The sequence below is a fragment of the Carassius gibelio genome, chromosome A4, assembly GCF_023724105.1.
Source record: "Carassius gibelio isolate Cgi1373 ecotype wild population from Czech Republic chromosome A4, carGib1.2-hapl.c, whole genome shotgun sequence".
NCBI classification, from domain to species: domain Eukaryota; kingdom Metazoa; phylum Chordata; class Actinopteri; order Cypriniformes; family Cyprinidae; genus Carassius; species Carassius gibelio.
In genome coordinates this window covers 4,223,889-4,244,874 of record NC_068374.1, presented here as the reverse complement: position 1 = coordinate 4,244,874, position 20,986 = coordinate 4,223,889, and the positions used below count along the sequence as shown (strand labels likewise).

Here is a 20,986-nt window from a genome sequence, read left to right as displayed (position 1 = left end):
TTTTGCTAATATAAAAAAAAAAATATATATATATATATATATATATATATATATATATATATATATATATATATATATATATATATACAGTATTGTTCAAAATAATAGCAGTACAATGTGACTAACCAGAATAATCAAGGTTTTTAGTATATTTTTTATTGCTACGTGGCAAACAAGTTACCAGTAGGTTCAGTAGATTGTCAGAAAACAAACAAGACCCAGCATTCATGATATGCACGCTCTTAAGGCTGTGCAATTGGGCAATTAGTTGAAAGGGGTGTGTTCAAAAAAATAGCAGTGTCTACCTTTGACTGTACAAACTCAAAACTATTTTGTACAAACATTTTTTTTTTCTGGGATTTAGCAATCCTGTGAATCACTAAACTAATATTTAGTTGTATGACCACAGTTTTTTAAAACTGCTTGACATCTGTGTGGCATGGAGTCAACCAACTTGTGGCACCTCTCAGCTGTTATTCCACTCCATGATTCTTTAACAACATTCCACAATTCATTCACATTTCTTGGTTTTGCTTCAGAAACAGCATTTTTGATATCACCCCACAAGTTCTCAATTGGATTAAGGTCTGGAGATTGGGCTGGCCACTCCATAACATTAATTTTGTTGGTTTGGAACCAAGACTTTGCCCGTTTACTAGTGTGTTTTGGGTCATTGTCTTGTTGAAACAACCATTTCAAGGGCATGTCCTCTTCAGCATAGGGCAACATGACCTCTTCAAGTATTTTAACATATGCAAACTGATCCATGATCCCTGGTATGCGATAAATAGGCCCAACACCATAGTAGGAGAAACATGCCCATATCATGATGCTTGCACCTCCATGCTTCACTGTCTTCACTGTGTACTGTGGCTTGAATTCAGAGTTTGGGGGTCGTCTCACAAACTGCCTGTGGCCCTTGGACCCAAAAAGAACAATTTTACTCTCATCAGTCCACAAAATGTTCCTCCATTTCTCTTTAGGCCAGTTGATGTGTTCTTTGGCAAATTGTAACCTCTTCTGCACATGCCTTTTTTTTTAACAGAGGGACTTTGCGGGGGATTCTTGAAAATAGATTAGCTTCACACAGACGTCTTCTAACTGTCACAGTACTTACAGGTAACTCCAGACTGTCTTTGATCATCCTGGAGGTGATCATTGGCTGAGCCTTTGCCATTCTGGTTATTCTTCTATCCATTTTGATGGTTGTCTTCCGTTTTCTTCCACGTCTCTCTGGTTTTGCTCTCCATTTTAAGGCATTGGAGATCATTTTAGCTGAACAGCCTATCATTTTTTGCACCTCTTTATAGGTTTTCCCCTCTCTAATCAACTTTTTAATCAAAGTACGCTGTTCTTCTGAACAATGTCTTGAACGACCCATTTTCCTCAGATTTCAAATGCATGTTCAACAAGTGTTGGCTTCATCCTTAAATAGGGGCCACCTGATTCACACCTGTTTCTTCACAAAATTGATGACCTCAGTGATTGAATGCCACACTGCTATTTTTTTTGAACACACCCCTTTCAACTAATTCAACTAATTGCCTAATTGCACAGCCTTAAGAGCGTGCATATCATGAATGCTGGGTCTCATTTGTTTTCTGAGAATCTACTGAACCTACTGGTAACTTGTTTGCCACGTAGCAATAAAAAAATATACGAAAAACCTTGATTATTCTGGTTAGTCACATTGTACTGCTATTATTTTGAACAATACTGTATGTATATATATATATATATATATATATATATATATATATAATTTAGCTTTTCAGCCATTTTAACAGCGCTAATAAATTTCATTTATTATGCAATTGTATATGTATGTGTGTGTATGTGCAAAGACCTCTAAACTAGCTTGCTCTATTCTTTTTTATTTTCATTTTTTATTCTATCTGTTTTCTTTTTATTTATAATATTAGTTAAAATACCATGCTACGTGTACTGTGTTAACCTAACTGAGACTTGTTATAGTACTTATATATCATTGCTCTTTTTGTTGTTTTTGATTGCTTCCACTGTCTTCATCTGTAAGTCGCTTTGGATAAAAGCGTCTGCTAAATGAATAAATGTAAATGTAAATGTAATACACAGCCATATTGTGCTATAAGCCGATTTAACAGGATGGTGTCTCAGCTGTCAAAAGAATGAATTAATGCGGACATAAGGCAGCGATGTTAAACGGCTTCTGAAACACTTTCAATTTGTTCCTGTGGTGGGTATGGATTTAAGTTGAACATAACTTCTTCAAGTTTTTTTCAGGATTTCAGTTTTAAGCTCTTTTGTAACATTCAAAAGGGAACTGTCTATTTCGTGTGCATTATTTGCTCGCCAGAGCTTCAGTTCCGCACCAAAAGAAAAACAAGGAATGTATAAAACACCTAAAGTGTAATTTTCCTTTAAGTTTGCCCTTAGAGTCAAGAGAGTCAAGAGGCATTTATTTGTCATTTGCATAGTTAACAGTGGGGAAAACTGGGCATTGAAATGCTTATGACGAGGCTCAGACATACAGTGACAATAACAAGACATAAGACATAGACGTACATGGAGAGCACTGAGATTTTTGAGTGACTACAGTGCCCTTAAACAGAAAGACATAGACAGAGCAGTATATACAAATAAGTGGAAGTAACAGGTACAATAAAGGTAATCAGTGTTTAGAATATATAGAGTACAAAAGAAGTCCTGAGGTAGTATTATGATTACTGAGGTAGAACGGTGTCTAAAATGTCTTTGTAGTGTGACGTAGAGCTATATGTAGGAAAATTAAAGTGGCAGTGCAGATGCAATAAATAAACTTAAGAGCACTACACATTCAGATGTATTCCTGAGTAGAGAAATGTCCAAAAGTCATTGTAGAGTGTCACAGAGTAACATGAAGGAGTATTTAAAAAAAAAGTGGCAGTGCAAGGCAAGTACAATGAAGTAAATATAAGAGCAGGATGTATTCCGGTTTTTAGATGGAGGAAAGCTGATTGTTAAGTAGTCTTACGGCTTGAAGATAGAAGCTGTTCTTCAGTCTGGTTGTCCGTGAACGGATGGATCGGAAACGTCTGCCAGATGGCAGTGTGGCAAACAGGTGATGAGCAGGGTGAGTGCGGTCCTTGATGATGCTCCGAGCCTTTCTCAAGCAGCCAGTCTGATAGATGTCCTGTAAGGCTGGGAGTTTATGTCCAATGATGAGCTCTGGTGTTCTCACCACTCGCTGAAGAGCTTTGCGGTCCAAGGAAGAGCAGTTACCGTACCATACAGTGATGCAGCTGGTCAGAATGCTCTCTATAGTGCAGCGGTAGAAGTTTGACATGATGTTAGAGGAGATGCCAAACCTCTTCAGTCTCCGCAGGAAGTAGAGATGCTGACGGGCTGTTCTCACTGTGGTCTCTGAGTGTAGGCTCCAGGAAAGATCCTCAGAGATGTGAATGCCAAGGAACTTGTAGCTTTTAACTGTCTCTACTATCTCTCCGTTGATATGAAGGGGAACATGACCCTCTCTCTGTGACTTCCTGTAGTCCACAATCATCTCCTTGGTCTTGCTGACGTTTAGAGAGAGATTGTTATCAGCACACCATGTTGTGAGTGCATTAACCTCATCTCTGTAGGATGTCTTATCGCCATTAGTGATGAGTCCTAGGATAGTTGTATCGTCAGCAAATTTGATGATGGTGTTGGAGCTATGCTTAGCAGAGCAGTCATAAGTGAACAGGGAGTACAAGAGAGGACTGAGTACAAAACCCTGTGGGGCACCAGTGTAAGTGAGGAGGATTTGTGATTGCCAATTCTAACCACCTGGGGTCTGCCGGTCAGGAAGTCCAGGACCCAGTTACGTAAGTGACTGTTAAGACCCAGATTTTTCAGTTTGGCTATAAGTTTGGTAGGGATGATGGTGTTAAATGCAGAGCTGTAATCAACAAACAGCATCCGCACATAGGTATCTCTTCCATCCAAGTGTTCCAGGGCAGATTGTATGGCCATTGCAATGGCGTCATCAGAGGATCTGTTTGAGCGGTAAGCAAATTGTAATGGGTCCAAGGTGTCAGGCAGAGAGGAGCAGATGTGTGATTTGACTAGTCGTTCAAAGCACTTCATGATGACTGATGTCAGTGCTACAGGGCGGTAGTCGTTCAGGCAGGAGACGGTTGTTTTCTTGGGAATAGGGATGGTGGTTTGTTTGAAGCATTTGGGGATCACTGTAAGTCTCAAGGAGAGGTTGAAGATGTTGGTGAAGACATCTGCTAACTGGACAGCACAGGCTCTCACGACACGTCCGTGTATGCCATCTGGACCTGGAGCTTTGCGGCCGTTGACTCTCTTGAAGGCCTTACTCACTTCGTGTGTGGTTAGAACCAAGGGGCAGGTGCCAGTGTCAGCAGGTATTTTCACAGCAGGAAATGTATTGTCTGCCTCAAAACGAGCATAGAATGTATTGAGCTCATCTGGTAAGGAGGCAGACAAAGACACACCACTGCTTTTCCTTCCTTTGTAGTCTGTGATGTAGCGTAGACTGCTCCACATGCGTTGGGGGTCAGAGCCATGATATTCTGACTCCACTCTGTGCCTAAAGTCTATTTTGGCTGTTTTTATTGATCTTTGAAGGTCATACCTGGACTTCTTATAGGCAGTTAAATCACCAGAGTTGAAGGCAGCAGTCCGTGCTCTTAATTTGGCCCGCGCCTCACCGTTGACCCATGGTTTCTGGTTTGGAAATGATTTTACGTTAATGGATGGAACAACATCCTCTGTGCATTTGTTAATGTAGCCTATCACAGAGTCTGTGTATTCCTGTATGTTGTCTCCAGCTGCATCTTGAAACATCTGCCAGTCTGTGGAATCAAAGCAGTCCTGCAGTGTGGAGATGGCCTCTTCACTCCATTTGTAGACTCTTTTAGAAACCGTTTTTTCCTGTTTGAGGCATTGTCTGTAGGCTGGTAACAGCAGTATGCTAATGTGGTCACCTTTGCCAAATGCTGGTAGGGGGAGGGGTTTGTAACTGTCCTTTAGTGTTGAATAGCAGTGATCTAATGTCTGATCACCTCGTGTGGGGAAATTTATGTGTTGGTAGAATTTGGGAAGAACTTTCCTCATATTCACCCTGTTAAAATCCCCAACAACGATAAAAGCAGAGTCAGGATGAGAAATTTCCAATCCGTGTATGGTGCTGTACAGTACGTCCAATGCTTAAGTTTTGTCCACATGAGGCGGGATGTAAACAACTGTGAGAATGACTGAATTAAACTCCAGCGGGAGGTAGAAGGGGGCACACTTTAACGGAGAGCAGTTCAATCTCAAGGGAGCAGTGTGTAGATAGAACTGTAACATCAGTGCCCCAGCGAGTGTTAACCATAAAGCACACACCTCCACCTCTGCTCTTACCGGAGTTTAGTGATCTGTCATGATGAAAAACGGAGAATCCAGGCGGTGTAATGGCCGTATCGGGTACCTCTGAGTGTAACCACGTCTCACAGAAAGCCAGAACGCAGCAGTTACGAATGTCCCGTTGGTACGTGATTCTCGCATTAAGTTTGTCAAGTTTGTTATCCAGAGACTGTATGTTGGCTAACAACTACAAGATGGTAGGGAGAGGAGGATTACAACTTCTTTTCCGCGATCTGCATAGAATTCCAGCTTGCTTGCCTTTCCTCCTTTTCCGACGGTGTCTTAGGACGCAAGCCGGCAACAGAGGGAGCGCATAGCGAACCGAACCGAAGTTTAAATTTGATTGGATATCCAGTAGTGTTTGCCGATCGTATTGTATTAGAATCTGTACTGTCTGAGCAAAACTAAGTATATTAAGTAACACGAATAACACAAAAAGACACGAAAAACAGCAAAATTTGCACAGAGCGCTCGTCAGCGAAGCTATCGTAGCGGCACGCCGGAAGTCCACACTTAAGGTTCCCTTAAACTTAAGGGTGTTGCTGAAAATTACCCTTAAGTGTCACTTAAGGGTTTCTTTAGTTGAAACATCATAAACCCTTAGAATTTCTCTTAAGGATCCCTTAAAACCTAATAAGTGCCTAAAGCCTCTTAACTGTCATTTTTCTAAGGATAACATAAGGGTTGTAAAATGTCACCTAGAGTGTTACACAAAAGTCTACTACAAGTCATGATCGGCCACATTATATGTTAAACAGATTTTAATTTACGCATTTATTCACATATAAACAATGATTCACTTTTATATGGCTCATAATTAGCTCAAATGGCAAATTTATATTCCATAATATTTTATTATTGTGTTCTCATACATATTACCTGGAGATTACTCAAATAAACACACATTAACCATATATTGCTACAATCTTTTGTTTATTGTGTTTGTTTCTGCTTTTTATTCAGCATATAAGATAAGGCTACTTCTATGAGTCCAGTTTCGATGTTCAGTGTGAGAGCGCCCCCTGGCTTTGAGTATGAATGAAACACACACTGATCAAGAGTTTAGCGCTTTAATGTTCACATCATTTCGGTTACGAATAAAATGTCATGCATAGACGATCTTGTCTCTTTGCAGTTAAATATATATTTATTTACACTCTCTCTCACATACTGAAAACCTCTTCATGGACAAAGATGAACGGAGATCTTTAATCGTTGTCCAGAAATGAATAAAAGTCTTTTGGGATTGAATTGACATGAGGGTGAGTAAACTATTTTTTCAGAATTTTCTGTTTTGAGTGAATTATTGATTTGAGTTTTCAAGACAAAACTTGGGTCGCTGTCATGAAATACTTAACAGTTTTCCTTTGCTAAGGGAAGTGTTTAAGGGATTATATGCAACACCATTAAATCATTCCCTTAGGTAAGGGTAAATCACTGCTTAAGGCTCATACTTAAGAAAACACTTAAGGTGCTTTATGCAACCAGAACCTGGGCACTTTTTTGTGTGAGTTGGTGTACCTGACCACAATGGTGATGATGCAGATGTCAGGCTAGCAGTGACCTGGCTACTGCTGCCATTAAACTGTTTGTTTGGTAGGGACTTCTGCATGATCTTCAATGTTGCTCTCTTAAATCTGTTAGACTTCTAAGATTGACCAAGTCATTCTGGAAATCTGGGTCTTCATACTGTAGCACAATCTTGCCATCCAGATTAAGTTTAGACCTCAGAATTGACTTTAGGTCTTCAACGCGTTCTGGCAGCTTGTCAGTGACCAACTTCCTGATGTCATCTGCTGCCAACACAATCCTGACGACATACTGAATTTGTAAAGCATAGAAGGTAAAGAACTGAATGTGCATTTAAATGAGATTATGTAGATACAAGTTGGTCATGACAGTTTCACCATTAATTACCTAGACCAGAACTAGTCAACTTCAGTCATGGAGGGCCACTGTCCGGCAGAGTTCAGCTCCAACCCTAATCCAACACCTGCCTGTAGCTTTCTATTGATCTTGAAGACAATAACTGCTTTTCCACTCTCAGGCCAGTGTGAGCCAGTGCTTTAAATGGCCAAATGAGCGCTGTGTTTCCACCGTCGGGCCAGAAGCTCGCTGGCACAATTTATCCCAATATATTCTCCCCAAAAGGCACAACTTACCAAATGCAAGTTGTGCCACGAGACCACCTTTTTTCCCAATAACTATATTTCTGAAACTATTTATTTCAGATCCAAAGTAATTGTTCTCAGAGATGCACCACATCCTGAAATACATTCTTAAGTTGAAGGCATTACTGTTAAGGACTCACTTTAAAGTCACTTTGAGTAAAAACTGGCACAACTCACCCCACTTTCCCCTACTTATTCAAACATCACTTTTAATTATTTACCCTTGCATTGCAAACAAACCGAGGCCTGTCTCCAGGCTGTGCATGCTGCATGATGCTTCATATTGGATGGAGGTGGGATGAATTTACGATGTTATCTTCACAGTTTAACAAGCTCTTTTGAATGCTTTTTATTATTTAAATATTTTTAAAACCCTCAAACAGACATAAGGAAGACCAATAACAGTGATTTAAAACAATAACAAAATAATAATAATAGAGTGTTTGGATTTTAGAAAAAATAAAATAATATAATAATATAATATTTTTTTTTAGAAAAAATAAAAATAATAATAATAATACAAGACGTAGTCAGCTAGACGATGAACTATCAATATTATTAATTAAGTTATTATATGATTCAGTCACACATTTAGCAATAATTGTTAGTTCTGTTGTTGATTCAGGGTTAGCATCATCTGAGGTCCTCTGAGGGTCAGCATCATCTCTTCTCAGGTGTTCTGGATCCAGACTGGAGCTTGTGTAAATCCTAGTTACCACGGGATGAGGATCCCTCAGAAACAGAGAAACAAATAGAGACATCATTAGCGTAGCTGCTGTTTCATTAAAAGACAAATTAATTAGTTTAACCCAAGCTAAAGAATAATAATGCGCATTTGATCAGATGCAACTACACTCACAATTTAAGAGATACATTATTCGAATGCTTGGTGAAAGAGATGCGTTTTTAATCTAGATTTAAACATAGAGAGTGTCTGAACCCTGAACATTATCAGGAAGGCTATTCCAGAGTTTGGGAGCCAAATGTGAGAAAGCTCTACCTCCTTTAGTGGACTTTGCTATACTAGGAACTACCAAAAGTCCAGCGTTTTGTGATCTTAGGGTGCGTGATGGGTTGTAGCGTGGTAGAAGGCTAATTAGGTACGCAGGAGCTAAACCATTTAGGGCCTTATAGGTAAGTAGTGATCATTTGTAACTGATACGGAACTTAATAGGTAGCCAGTGCAGAGACTGTAAAATTGGGGTAATATGATCATATTTTCTTGACCTGGTATATAGCGGAGTATCATCAGCATTACAGTGGAAACACAACCATTGCCACACTTTCACCACAGTAACTGCAGTTCTAATGCGGTAGTTTGCAGTTATAGCACAGAAACTGCATCCCTTATGCTTTTACCACAGTAACCGTAGTTCAGTTCAGTTACAACAATTACCGTGATTTTCATCCATTTTATGTTAAAGGAAAAAATACTTAATTACATAACATCAGATCACATTCTCCTCCTCCATCTACAATCCCTAAAAAAAATTAAACGGCTCTTTTAAGAGTCAGCTCTCTTACTCTTTCACACACACACACACACACACACACACACACACACACACACAGCTGCCCCCCATTGTCAAAGACATATTCTCCTCTAACTCACCACTCTGCCCTGCTGAAAAAAACAGCTAAAACCAGCTTAAGCTGGTCAAGCTGGTTTTAGCTGGTCTCCCAGCCTGGTCATAGCTGGTTTATCAGGCTGGTTTAAGAGGGGTTTTGGATAAATTTTAGCTGGTTTTAGCAGGTCAGGCTGGTCTTAGCTGGTCTTAGCTGGTTTTAGCTGGTCAGGATGGTTGGTTTTAGCTGGTTTAAGCTGGTCAGGCTGGTTTTAGCTGGTCAGAATGGCTGGTCTCAGCTGGTTTTAGCTGGTTTAAGATGGTCAGGCTGGTTTTAGCTGGTCTCCCAGCCTGGTCATAGCTGGTTTATCAGTCTGGTTTAAGAGGGGTTTTGGATAAATTTTAGCTGGTTTTAGCAGGTCAGGCTGGTCTTAGCTGGTCTTAGCTGGTTTTAGCTGGTCAGGATGGTTGGTTTTAGCTGGTTTAAGCTGGTCAGAATGGCTGGTCTCAGCTGGTTTTAGCTGGTTTAAGATGGTCAGGCTGGTTTTAGCTGGTCTCCCAGCCTGGTCATAGCTGGTTTATCAGTCTGGTTTAAGAGGGGTTTTGGATAAATTTTAGCTGGTTTTAGCAGGTCAGGCTGGTCTTAGCTGGTCTTAGCTGGTTTTAGCTGGTCAGGATGGTTGGTTTTAGCTGGTTTAAGCTGGTCAGGCTGGTTTTAGCTGGTCAGAATGGCTGGTCTCAGCTGGTTTTAGCTGGTTTAAGATGGTCAGGCTGGTTTTAGCTGGTCTCCCAGCCTGGTCATAGCTGGTTTATCAGTCTGGTTTAAGAGGGGTTTTGGATAAATTTTAGCTGGTTTTAGCAGGTCAGGCTGGTCTTAGCTGGTCGGGCTGGTTTTAGCTGGTCAGGCTGGTCTTAGCTGGTTTTAGCTGGTCAGGATGGTTGGTTTTAGCTGGTTTAAGCTGGTCAGACTGGTTTTAGCTGGTCTCCCAGCCTGGTCATAGCTGGTTTATCAGGCTGGTTTAAGAGGGGTTTTGGATACATTTTAGCTGGTTTTAGCAGGTCAGGCTGGTCTTAGCTGGTCGGGCTGGTTTTAGCTGGTCAGGCTGGTCTTAGCTGGTTTTAGCTGGTCAGGATGGTTGGTTTTAGCTGGTTTAAGCTGGTCAGGCTGGTTTTAGCTGGTCAGAATGGCTGGTCTCAGCTGGTTTTAGCTGGTTTAAGATGGTCAGGCTGGTTTTAGCTGGTCTCCCAGCCTGGTCATAGCTGGTTTATCAGTCTGGTTTAAGAGGGGTTTTGGATAAATTTTAGCTGGTTTTAGCTGGTCAGGCTGGTCTTAGCTGGTCGGGCTGGTTTTAGCTGGTCTAAGCTGGTCAGGCTGGTCTTAGCTGGTCTTAGCTGGTCAGGATGGTTGGTTTTAACTGGTTTAAGCTGGTCAGGCTGGTTTTAGCTGGTCAGAATGGCTGGTCTCAGCTGGTTTTAGCTGGTTTAAGATGGTCAGGCTGGTTTTAGCTGGTTTAAGCTGGTCAGGGTGGTTTAAGGGGCCGTTCACATTTCGCATCTTTTGCGCGCGCAAGTTCGTTATTTCCAATGTAGGCGCGCGGCATGCGCGGTCATAATGGAAGCATTTTTTCCAGGCGCGTCCGCACCGCATCGAGTTAAAAACATCTCAACTTTTCAGAATGCCGCAAGCGCACCGCGGGTCATGTGACCAGAACTAACCAATCAGCTTAATCCTTTCCCGTAACAACGTTGAAAACTCAGCCAAGATGAAGGAACAGCTGTTCATAGCTGTATATGGATTGGAATATTGAAATAAATTTAGTGGCAGAGCTACTTAGAGCGATTTTTTTGTGCTGCAAATCCATTTATCCTTTGCTGATATTCCCGCGTCTTCATGGAGAGAGCATGTCATGGTTGCTTAGCAAAGGCAGACGCCTCAGGAGCGCTTCTGTCTGAGCGCTTTGCAAAGAAGAACAAAGCGGCGCGCCTAACGTTTTCCACGCGTTTTTAGGCGCGATATGTGAATGGCCCCTAAGATGGTCAGGCTGGTCTTAGCTGGTTTAAGCTGGTCTTAGCTGGGTTAAGCTGGTTTTAACTGGATGTAGCTGGTCAGGCTGGCTGGTTTTAGCTGTTCAAATTGACTGATTTTGACTGACTGTTTGATTTGATTGATCACACAGTGTTTGACCCAATTTTCCTGTCAGTGAGTGTTGTGACAAATTAAATCATTCCAATTTTACTTTAAATAATCTGCAGGACCACAAGCAACCACTTTAACATTTTTTTATTTAATCTTGCAGGCAAAACATGTCACGATCGGTGTACTGGAAACACAGAGAGAGAGAACCAATTGCGGGTGTGATGTTTATTAAAGGGTAATCCAAAGGGGTAAACAGTCCAGGCAGGTTCAAAACCAGAATATCCAAAACCAACATAAACTAGACACAAACACAAGGCAAGGCAAGAATAGACAGACATGAATAACACTCAGACATTAAACAAGGACTCCGTAACACAGACTCAGACAGACCGGGTATAAATACACAGAAGGATAATGAGGGAACAGGAGACAGGTGGGGAACAATCAATTACACAACAAGGAGGAAGGTGACCAAATAAGGGAACAGGAAGTGATATGGTGACAGACACCGTGAGAAAGGAGGACATCTAGTGGAACCCCAGGGAACACAACCCAGACACTGTGACAAAACACCGCTGTTCTAACACATATTTACAAAATTATTGGAATGATTAAAATGATTATATGAAAACTATATCAACAATTAACTGAAGGTGAACAATAACATATTATACATTTTCATTTTTTCTTTCTTTTTTTTATGATATCTTGTATTTTTTGGGATATGTAATGCCCCACTTGTTTCTCCCTCTTCTCTCTCTCTCCTCTTTCAGGCTCCTTTTGTTTCAGCCAGTCACTGAAACAGACTTGAAAGAGAAATGATTTAGACAATTTATTTGTGAATTTTCAATTAGTAAAACTACTTAAAAAGGCAATTATCATGTTTTTGTTTCACATTTTGCTTTTTTCAGACATAGAAATGAAATTATGTAGGCGTTTAATTATGTTCTATTTATTTTTATTGACTGATAAATAAGTATATATTTATATGTATAAGTATGAATGAGAGGATGAAGGATGAATATGAATGAGAATATCTTGAGCAAGAACATTTTCCAACTGTTTTTAACAAAATTGGTGGTGCTAATGGTTACATACAGTGCATGCATGGAGTAATAGAGAAATTAGATTACCTCTCAAAACATGCAACTTGGAGCGTGTCAGGGGAGGCTTTTGAGAATGTCTGTTTGTGGGACACTCCTTTCCTGACACACTTCTTCTTTGTAAAGTGGCTGTCCCCCACAATGCCACAGCCATCTCTTTTACAAAGAGAGAATCCTTCGTGGTTGATGTCATTTTCCTCCACACCTCTTCTCTAATCCAAATATTTTCTCCTATGTGGATCTTCAAAACAGAAAATGCATCTTAAAAGACAAGATATTTTGTCAATTCTTGATTTCCATTGACTTACAGTAAATTGTATGAATAAAACCTCTCATGGGTCATTCCGTGTCAAAACAATTACATTTTAGCAACTTCCCCACCTACATTTTTGTATTTAGTTGATATATATATTCGTGCAGGTGGGGCAGTGTTCAGAAAGGAAGGGTACGGGTAAGTGGCGGAGTCCAGCGGCCGCACACGCTCCCCTCTTTAGTCCGGGGGGGAATTGCTAAGCAAAGATTGATATTCCTAGCAATCTTTGTTGCATTAAATGGTGGCAGTTCACAGTTGCACTGTTCAAGTTTTTATCCAAGATTAAGATTTAAATAGAAATGTCTGAAGAATAATGTTGAAACTAGAATTGCAGTTTGTTTCCCTCTGTTAAAACAATTGCAAAAACATATATGTCTGTGTGCCAAATTATCAAGTAGAAGGATGTTGAGACATCTTTAATACTTCCTGAGTTATAGGAATGCAAAACCTCAGAAATAAATAAATAACAAAACAAAAAAAAAACACACAAAGTGATTTTTCACATTTTTGAATGGCCACCATTGGCATATGATGCAACAAAGAGAGCCAAATTCTACACGTTTTCCTTCAAATATTGATCTAGCTTTTGTTCGCCCATAGAATTACCACCCTTCACACCAGTAGCAAGGGTCCCATTATAGTATAAATATCATTATTCCTAAGGACCAGAGGAAGAAGATATTATTATTCCTGTTGATAGCTTTAAATGTTGTGCTTTGCCTTGACTGAAGTATTATGCCTACCACATAAGACCTGCATTTGTTTTTGAAAGATTTAATATTAAAAACAAGGTGATATAATTTTACTATACCAAGATCTCTAGTCATTGGATCTTAACAGTTAAAGTGGAACCTTTCAGTAAGAGTAAAATGGGCTTAGTCAGAGTAGATGCCATATTTGCAATTGCGATTAAAAATTATGCTGTGTGGGATAGGCATACAGTCCGTTTAAAAGGTTATACCATATAAATGTTCTAGATTATCACATGCTTCTTAATTGGATTATTATATATGTATATTTTTACATTTAGTCATTTAGCAGATGCTTTTATCCAAAGCGACTTACAAATGAGGACAATGGAAGTAATCAAAAACAGCAAAAAAGCAATAATATGCAAGTGTTATGACAAGTTTTTAATAAAAAAAATATTACATTTAAAAAGTTTAAAATATATATTTACTATATATTAGATAATATAATAATGATAATGGTAATATACGTATTAACATATAATATAATGTTATATAATATAATAGTATTATAATAAGTATATTGTTACCATTATTGGGGGCAAAGTGTACTTTTTGATGTGTGAAAACAAATGGGGTAAAAAGGCTTAACAATTGTGTACCGTGCCATCCTTTATTTCATAAAGGCTCAGAGTTGATTGAGAAGGGTTTTTATTCAGAGGTGGGTTGTTGCCCTCTGAACTATTGGGCAGCTCATCTGGTCCTCCGTCAGGTTTGCTCTCAGAAGATGCAGAAGGTCTGTTAAGAAGAGATGGACCTGCAACCAACCAAACAATGGTAGGGACAAATATGTTAATATATAAAAATAAAAGGGTGAAGTCATATTCTAATTGAGTGTAGTATCCCTTTATTACTGTTTTTACTTACAATAATACATATTGTTATGCTTCAGTCATATTTTAAAATGTCTTAAAGTTCCACACACTAGATACTCCATAATGACAAAGCAAAAACCAGAGTTTAGATAATTCAAATAACCAAAACAACACAAGTGTATAGGGACAACTCTGTGAATGCCCATAGATGTCCCAGTCAGAACCCAATCTAACATCACTGGAGAGAGCTTAAAATGGCCATCCATCAAGATTTGAAACAATACCTGTTTTTGAGAAGGCTCTTTGTAGCACTTCATTTAGGTTCTGCTGCAGTGTAATGTTAAGGCTTTTGTATGTAGCCAGCTCTGCAACCAGATCCGCTTTCTGCTTTTCTAATTCAGCTAATCTTTAGTGTTGTAGAGAACAAGAAACAGAAAAAAGTTTCAGATTTTCATACTAAGATTCTGAAATTTTCATAATTAAGATTTTTTTTTTATTATAGGCTATGTTTCATGTTTCACATGGAAATTGTTAATTATTCATAAACTCTTACTTATGTTTGAATTCTTCCAGCTCTTCCTGTAAGTCTTGCTTTTGTTTCTTTATGTATCTGTATTTTCTTTGTAAATCCTCAAATGTTTTTTGAGGTACAACTCCTCCATCACCAAGGAAGGGTTTCTCTCTTCCTTGCCTTTCTTTCTTCAAGAATTTTCAGAAGGGTTTTTCTTTTTTCAGATGCTTCAACAGTCTTTAGTGTTTTCTGTAAAGCATGATTATTGATAAAAAAAATTAATACATATGTTGTACAAATTTGTGATAAATCATCAGCTTTCGATAAATGTTACATTGTCAAATATTTAAAGGCAGAGGTCACCAAAAAATACAGCTATATTATATTTAAATGTTAAAGACTGATGGACTTAGTCACTATTTGCTTTCATTTAATGGAAAAAAAGATTGTGACCGAGACTGAAAGGAATACATTTATACAGGTTTGGAACCAGTGAGTAAATGATTACAGGTATTTTAGAAATGCCCTTTTAAAGACTTTTCTAGACAACTTTACAAACTATAATATCCATTAGAAGGCCTTTTTTATTTATTTATTTATTTTTGTAATACAATGCATTATATATTATCATTCTTTTATCAAAAGTTACAATGTTAATAGTGTTTTAATATTTTTTTTTTTATATTTAAAGTTATATAACACTTAAGTAGGCCTAAAACTCTAAAATACTGTGTAGGTGTTGCCATAATTGTTGTTAAAATTAATTATGAATGTATTACAATTATTTTAAATATTAAGAATAAATAATATATACAGTCCATTAATTAAAAACAAACTTTGATGTGCATACGTTATAAAATCCCGGTTCACTGAAGAGTTCTAAAGAATCGATTTGCGATATGACTCTTAACCAACTAACGCTACAACGTGAATCATTTCGAGTGTGGTTTAAAAAAAAAAAAAAAAAAACCTGCAGTGATTCAAATAGACTGCCATGAGTTGGATTCAAATCAATTCATTCAAGAGAGATTCATTTGCGAACCGGCACTATACGGTGAGAGCAAGAGGGGAAGCGTCGGACCGTCCATCCTTGAGGTAAGTCAACAGGTTAAGAAAATCAAAATAAGCTTTTAACAAACAACGTTACGTTTTCCTTCTTCAGCGCTCCTTTCTCTTTTTCAGCTGCCGTCTCGTTCCTCGTATCATCCTGTTGAACGTTAAGGATTTTAGCCGTTCTTATCCTCTTGGATGGTCAGGGTATATTCTGGCAAACCGTTTACCAATCACGTTTCTCAATCGGCAAAGCAATCTGTGGAACACGCCTCTACCAACACGCGATGGGTAATTCGCGAAGCATAATGTACCTCCGTGTTTCCTCAGCACTATATCATAGAAAATACGAGGTTTGAGAAGTAGAAGGCGGGGCAACTGTTAAAATATTTAAAAGTTAAAGTTCATGCAAACAGATTTTAACAGACAAGTTTCAGTCAAATATTTATGGTTTATGTCTATAACAAAACACAGACACTCACTTCCGCGTATCCATCAGGGGCATAAAGAACACGTTTTTTTTTTTTACGATCACATGCATAGTTACAGTATGTGCAATAACAATATAACACGATATAATAAAAGCAGTCAAAACTAAAAGAAGAGCAATACAATGGAAATGCTATGACAAGTCTCGGTTAGCCCAATGCAGTTTAATTAGCAAGATTTTTTAATATATATATATAAATTACAATATCGTATTTTGAATTTAGGTTTTGGGACAGCTTTGATTAAAGGATTTGATCCACTTCAAACGTTGACCACTGTATAAACACACACACACACACACACACAAAGAAAACAATTAGTTAGAATATAAATATTTAGAATATAGAAAGAAAGTGTTTTTTTTGTTGTTGTTTTTTTATGAAAAACAAGTAGCCTAGATAGAAAACGAACAGAGAGCAGGAAGAGGGTGAAGTGTTTTCTTTATTTAAATGCAAACATGTAAACAAATATGTACAGAATTATGTGAAGTTACATATTTACATTATTTTTACAGTTAAGTTGTTTGACATAGGTAAGTAGTAGTTTTCAGATGTGAATGGGTGGGGGGTATTTCCTTGACGTCATCAAACCAAAACCAAGTCACAGTAAGCGTATAGACTATAGAGTGATGTATCATTCCTGAATCCTGATATGAATCAGTCTTTGAAAGACCTATTATTATAGACAGTTCAGTGACAAATTATTAAACACAGACACTTGAATTTATTCCTGAAAGAATCTGAATCTTGGACGAATAGATTGAATAAAAGGCTTCTTTATTAACACAGTGACTTACCGACACCTAGTGGCGATATTACTTTCATAAGTATCATAAAGTAGGCCTATCATTTCATTTTGTCATTACATATTTCTGTGTTAAAAATGTTGTATTAAACATTAATCTAATTTCATATACAGTTGTAATTGCTAGGTAAAAGGAATGTCTGATCAGCATTAAACTGTAAACAGGTATACTACATCTGAAAGCAGCTTCAGACACAGCTTCTATCTCTGAAGGCTTAATTAATACTGAATACCGAATATTGGCTCATTTTGGATTTCATGAGAGCTACACATTCCAAAAAAGTTGGGACAGGTAGCAATAAGAGGCCGGAAAAGTTAAATGTACATATAAGGAACTGCTGGAGGATCAAATGGCAACATGATTGGGTATAAAAAGATCCCTCCCAGAGTGGCAGTGTTTCTATACCAATATCAGAAAGGAGTTTCTCAGAGAAAAATTGCAAAGAGTTTGAGGTTATCATCATCTACAGTGCATAATATCATCCAAAGATTCAGAGAATCTGGAACAATCTCTGTGCGTAAGGGTCAAGGCCGGAAAACCAGACTGGATGCCCATGATCTTCAGCTCTTAGACGGCACTGCAACACATACAGGAATGATACTGGAATGGAAATCAGTACATGGGCTCAGGAATACTTTCAGAAAACATTGTCGTTGAACACAATCCACTGTGCCATTCACTGTTGCTGGCTAAAACTCTATAGATCATGAAAAGCCATATCTATTTTAAAGTTTTTTAATTTAAAGTTCTTTTTGGAAAACTGGGACGCAATGTCATCTGGACTAAAGAGGACAAGGACAACCCAAGTTGTTATCAGCGCTCAGTTCAGAAGCCTGAATCTCTGATGGTATGGGGTTGCATGAGTGTGTGTGGCGTGGGCAGCTTACACATCTGGAAAGGCACCATCAATGCTGAAAAGTATATCCAAGTTCTAGAACAACATATGCTCCCATCCAGACGTCGTCTCTTTGAGGGAAGAACTTGCATTTTCCAACAAGACAATGCCAGACCACAAACTGCATCAATTACAACATCATGGCTGCGTAGAAGAAGAATCCGGGCACTGAAATGGCCAGCCTGCAGTCCAGATCTTTTTTTGTCGCATCATAAAGAGGAAGACCTAATTGAGCAACTAAAAACCTGTATTAGACAAGAATGGGACAATATTCATATTCCTAAACTTGAGCAGCTTGTCTCCTCAGTCCCCAGATGTTTGCAGACTGTTATAAAAAGAAGAGGAGATGTCACACAGTGGTAAACATGGCCTTGTCCCAACTTTTTTGAGATGTGTTGAAGCCATGAAATTTAAAATCCACTTTCCTTTAAAATGATACATTTTCTCAGTTCAAACATTTGATATGTCATCTATGTTGTATTCTGAATAAAATTTTAAACTTCCACATTGCATTCTGTTTTTATTCACAATGTCCCAACTTGAAATATGAAAATGTAATTTAATAATTTTTTTGCAAAAATAAAAGGCAGAATATGTTTGCAGTTAAATATTAACAAGGTCATAGTCCGGTATACTTAATAAAAATAAGAGTAACAGAAAAAATCTAGCTTATATTGTTGTGTTACTTTTGACCCACCTGTGTGTTACTTTCGTCCCAACCGATGGGGTCGAAAGTAGCAATGTGCAACTTATGTTCAAAGTGAAATTATACTGAAGTCTTTCTACATTTCTACAAAATACCACCTGGTATTGATAGACCACACTTCTGAGTTACTGACCACAGCAGAAATATATCTCTTTCTACATTTCTACAAAATACCACCTGGTATTGATAGACCACACTTCTGAGTTACTGACCACAGCAGAAATATATCTCTGTCTACAACATTATCTTTTAAAATTATGTTTTCTGAAAACTGGTAATTTCGCCCCTGCTCTCCACTACTGTTCAAAAACTGTACATAAGAGATGTCATAAAAGAAGAGCTTAACATTTAAATAACTGTGTGATATGTCCAAAAAAACAATATTATGGCAAAGGTGTTTGCAACACAAGACAAATGTTTGTTTTTGAGATGTGTTTGTTATTTTGAATAGATGTGAGGCATTTAGCATTTTGTGCATGCAATTCTTCAATTGTGTATAAAGTTTGGAAATAAAGAGGCAAAGTTTTTAAAATGTAAGCAGATGATAAAAAAGTAAAAATGAGATTGATGAAATGCATTCTAATAAATGATTGCTTTTACAATTTATATTTAACTATTTCTAAACAATAGCCTCTTGTGTTGCACACCGACACATACTCGTCTCGATCCCATCTCTTAACTGTACACTCCGTTTTATGAATAATGGCAGAAAGAGCATCTAAATTAGGTGTTTAGCCTATGTTGAGAAATTATTTAGGTGTACAAGTCACTATAAGCTAGATATCGCTTAAATATATAGAAGGGAGTCACTTGCGCTTCAGCCTGGTTGGTGCTCACGGAACAGGACACAATGTTCAAGAGAGGAAACCCAAGGTCTAGCTAGGACCAAGGAAACAGAACCGGAGCACACAACGTTTTTAATAATTTATTAATAAATAACGACTAACGCTTCGACGCTCATGCGTCTTCTTCAGAGTCAAACAATGAATGGCCACATACAGATTTTATAGCATTAAAGTTCAAATCATTTGCCACAAGCCTAGATGGGTGTGGTACATCAATTAATTAATCATAATTAAGCACTCAGGTGTAGACCAAGATGAAAGAAAAAAAAGTGCCTCACAGTGTGAATTATAAAAAACATGGGAGGCCCAGTTCCTCATTCAGACCATTAGGTTCCACTGTGTTAAGAGTGAAAATCCAGAACGCCTCTCTTTGTAGTAGGGACTTGACTATATCGCCGCCTCGTTGGGAGGGTAGAATTCTTTTTTTTTTTTCTGAAGGTGTTGTAAATTTTTCCTTTTTTTTTCTTTCGTCTTGGTCTACAATTAATTCAGTAAAGAGCACAAGTGACTATTAGATTTAAACAGATGAAACAACGCTGACAATCAGGAGAAACACTGCGCAACGATACAGTCAGAATCATTTTCCATAGATTTATTTTACTGTAACTCAAACTGCTTGGTATTGCGACAGAAATGTACGATATATCTAACTGTATTATATTATTAATGGAGACATGTATATTCAATGTAGGATAAATGTAATATAATTACAGTATTTCCTGATAAATCTAGCTTTTGTGCATTTACACTAAAACCCACTGTTAGTTAATTGTTATTCAGTGGGATTGAGGTGCTATATATAGGTGTATGTGTGTTTACTGTTGTTATCAATATGTATGCTACTGTGGAAGAGCAAGGGTTAATTTCAATAAATCAAACAGTCGAAATTTCACCATATAAAAATTAGGCTGTTAAATTTTTTACAGATGTTATTTTGATTAACATTATCTGAGCTGTAAATCATGATCGGTTTAATACTAGACATTGACCTATCCCGCTCGTGGGAGGCCAGAAAATTTAGTGGAGGGGTGTAGCATGAGGAAGAACACATTCTGACCAGGGGCGGTTCTAGACCCTTTTTAGATTTTTTTTTTTGTTTGTTCAATTTGCCCACTGAACATGGATTGAAGCTCTTATTTTCGAACTCTCCAAGTGCAACAAATTAATTCATTTACTTTAAAAATGTTTACAGTTTTCTACATAGCTGTTTCAGTGATGCAAATTATCATTCCTTGCTGATGTGCAAAAGTCCAAAGATATCTTTATTGCTAAATCCTAGGTTAATTTTTGAATGTAAATTTTACTTTGTTCTCAAATTATTCTGGGTTTAATCTAGTTTTGCCCCCCAATCACTAAACTAAAGTGTGCTTCCTAACTGTAACATGTTCTATAAAAAAATTTTTACTTTACAATCTGATGCTGTTGATTATAAAATTACAACATACAGGATATAAAATAG

The 20,986-nt window shown here is 37.9% G+C and overlaps 1 protein-coding gene across 1 annotated transcript in view; it reads right to left on the bottom strand.

The window, feature by feature from the left end:
* Positions 1-11,146: 11,146 nt before the first annotated feature.
* Positions 11,147-20,986, bottom strand: part of LOC127967756 (oocyte zinc finger protein XlCOF6-like) — a 48,708-nt gene continuing 38,868 nt past the window's right edge. Inside the window, exons 2-6 of the transcript XR_008155822.1 lie at positions 14,780-14,986; positions 14,511-14,632; positions 14,014-14,168; positions 12,380-12,590; positions 11,147-12,052 (exon numbers count right to left, since the gene is read on the bottom strand). The gene's annotated coding sequence lies outside the window, so the exon portion shown is untranslated. The remainder of the gene's footprint in view (positions 12,053-12,379; positions 12,591-14,013; positions 14,169-14,510; positions 14,633-14,779; positions 14,987-20,986) is intronic.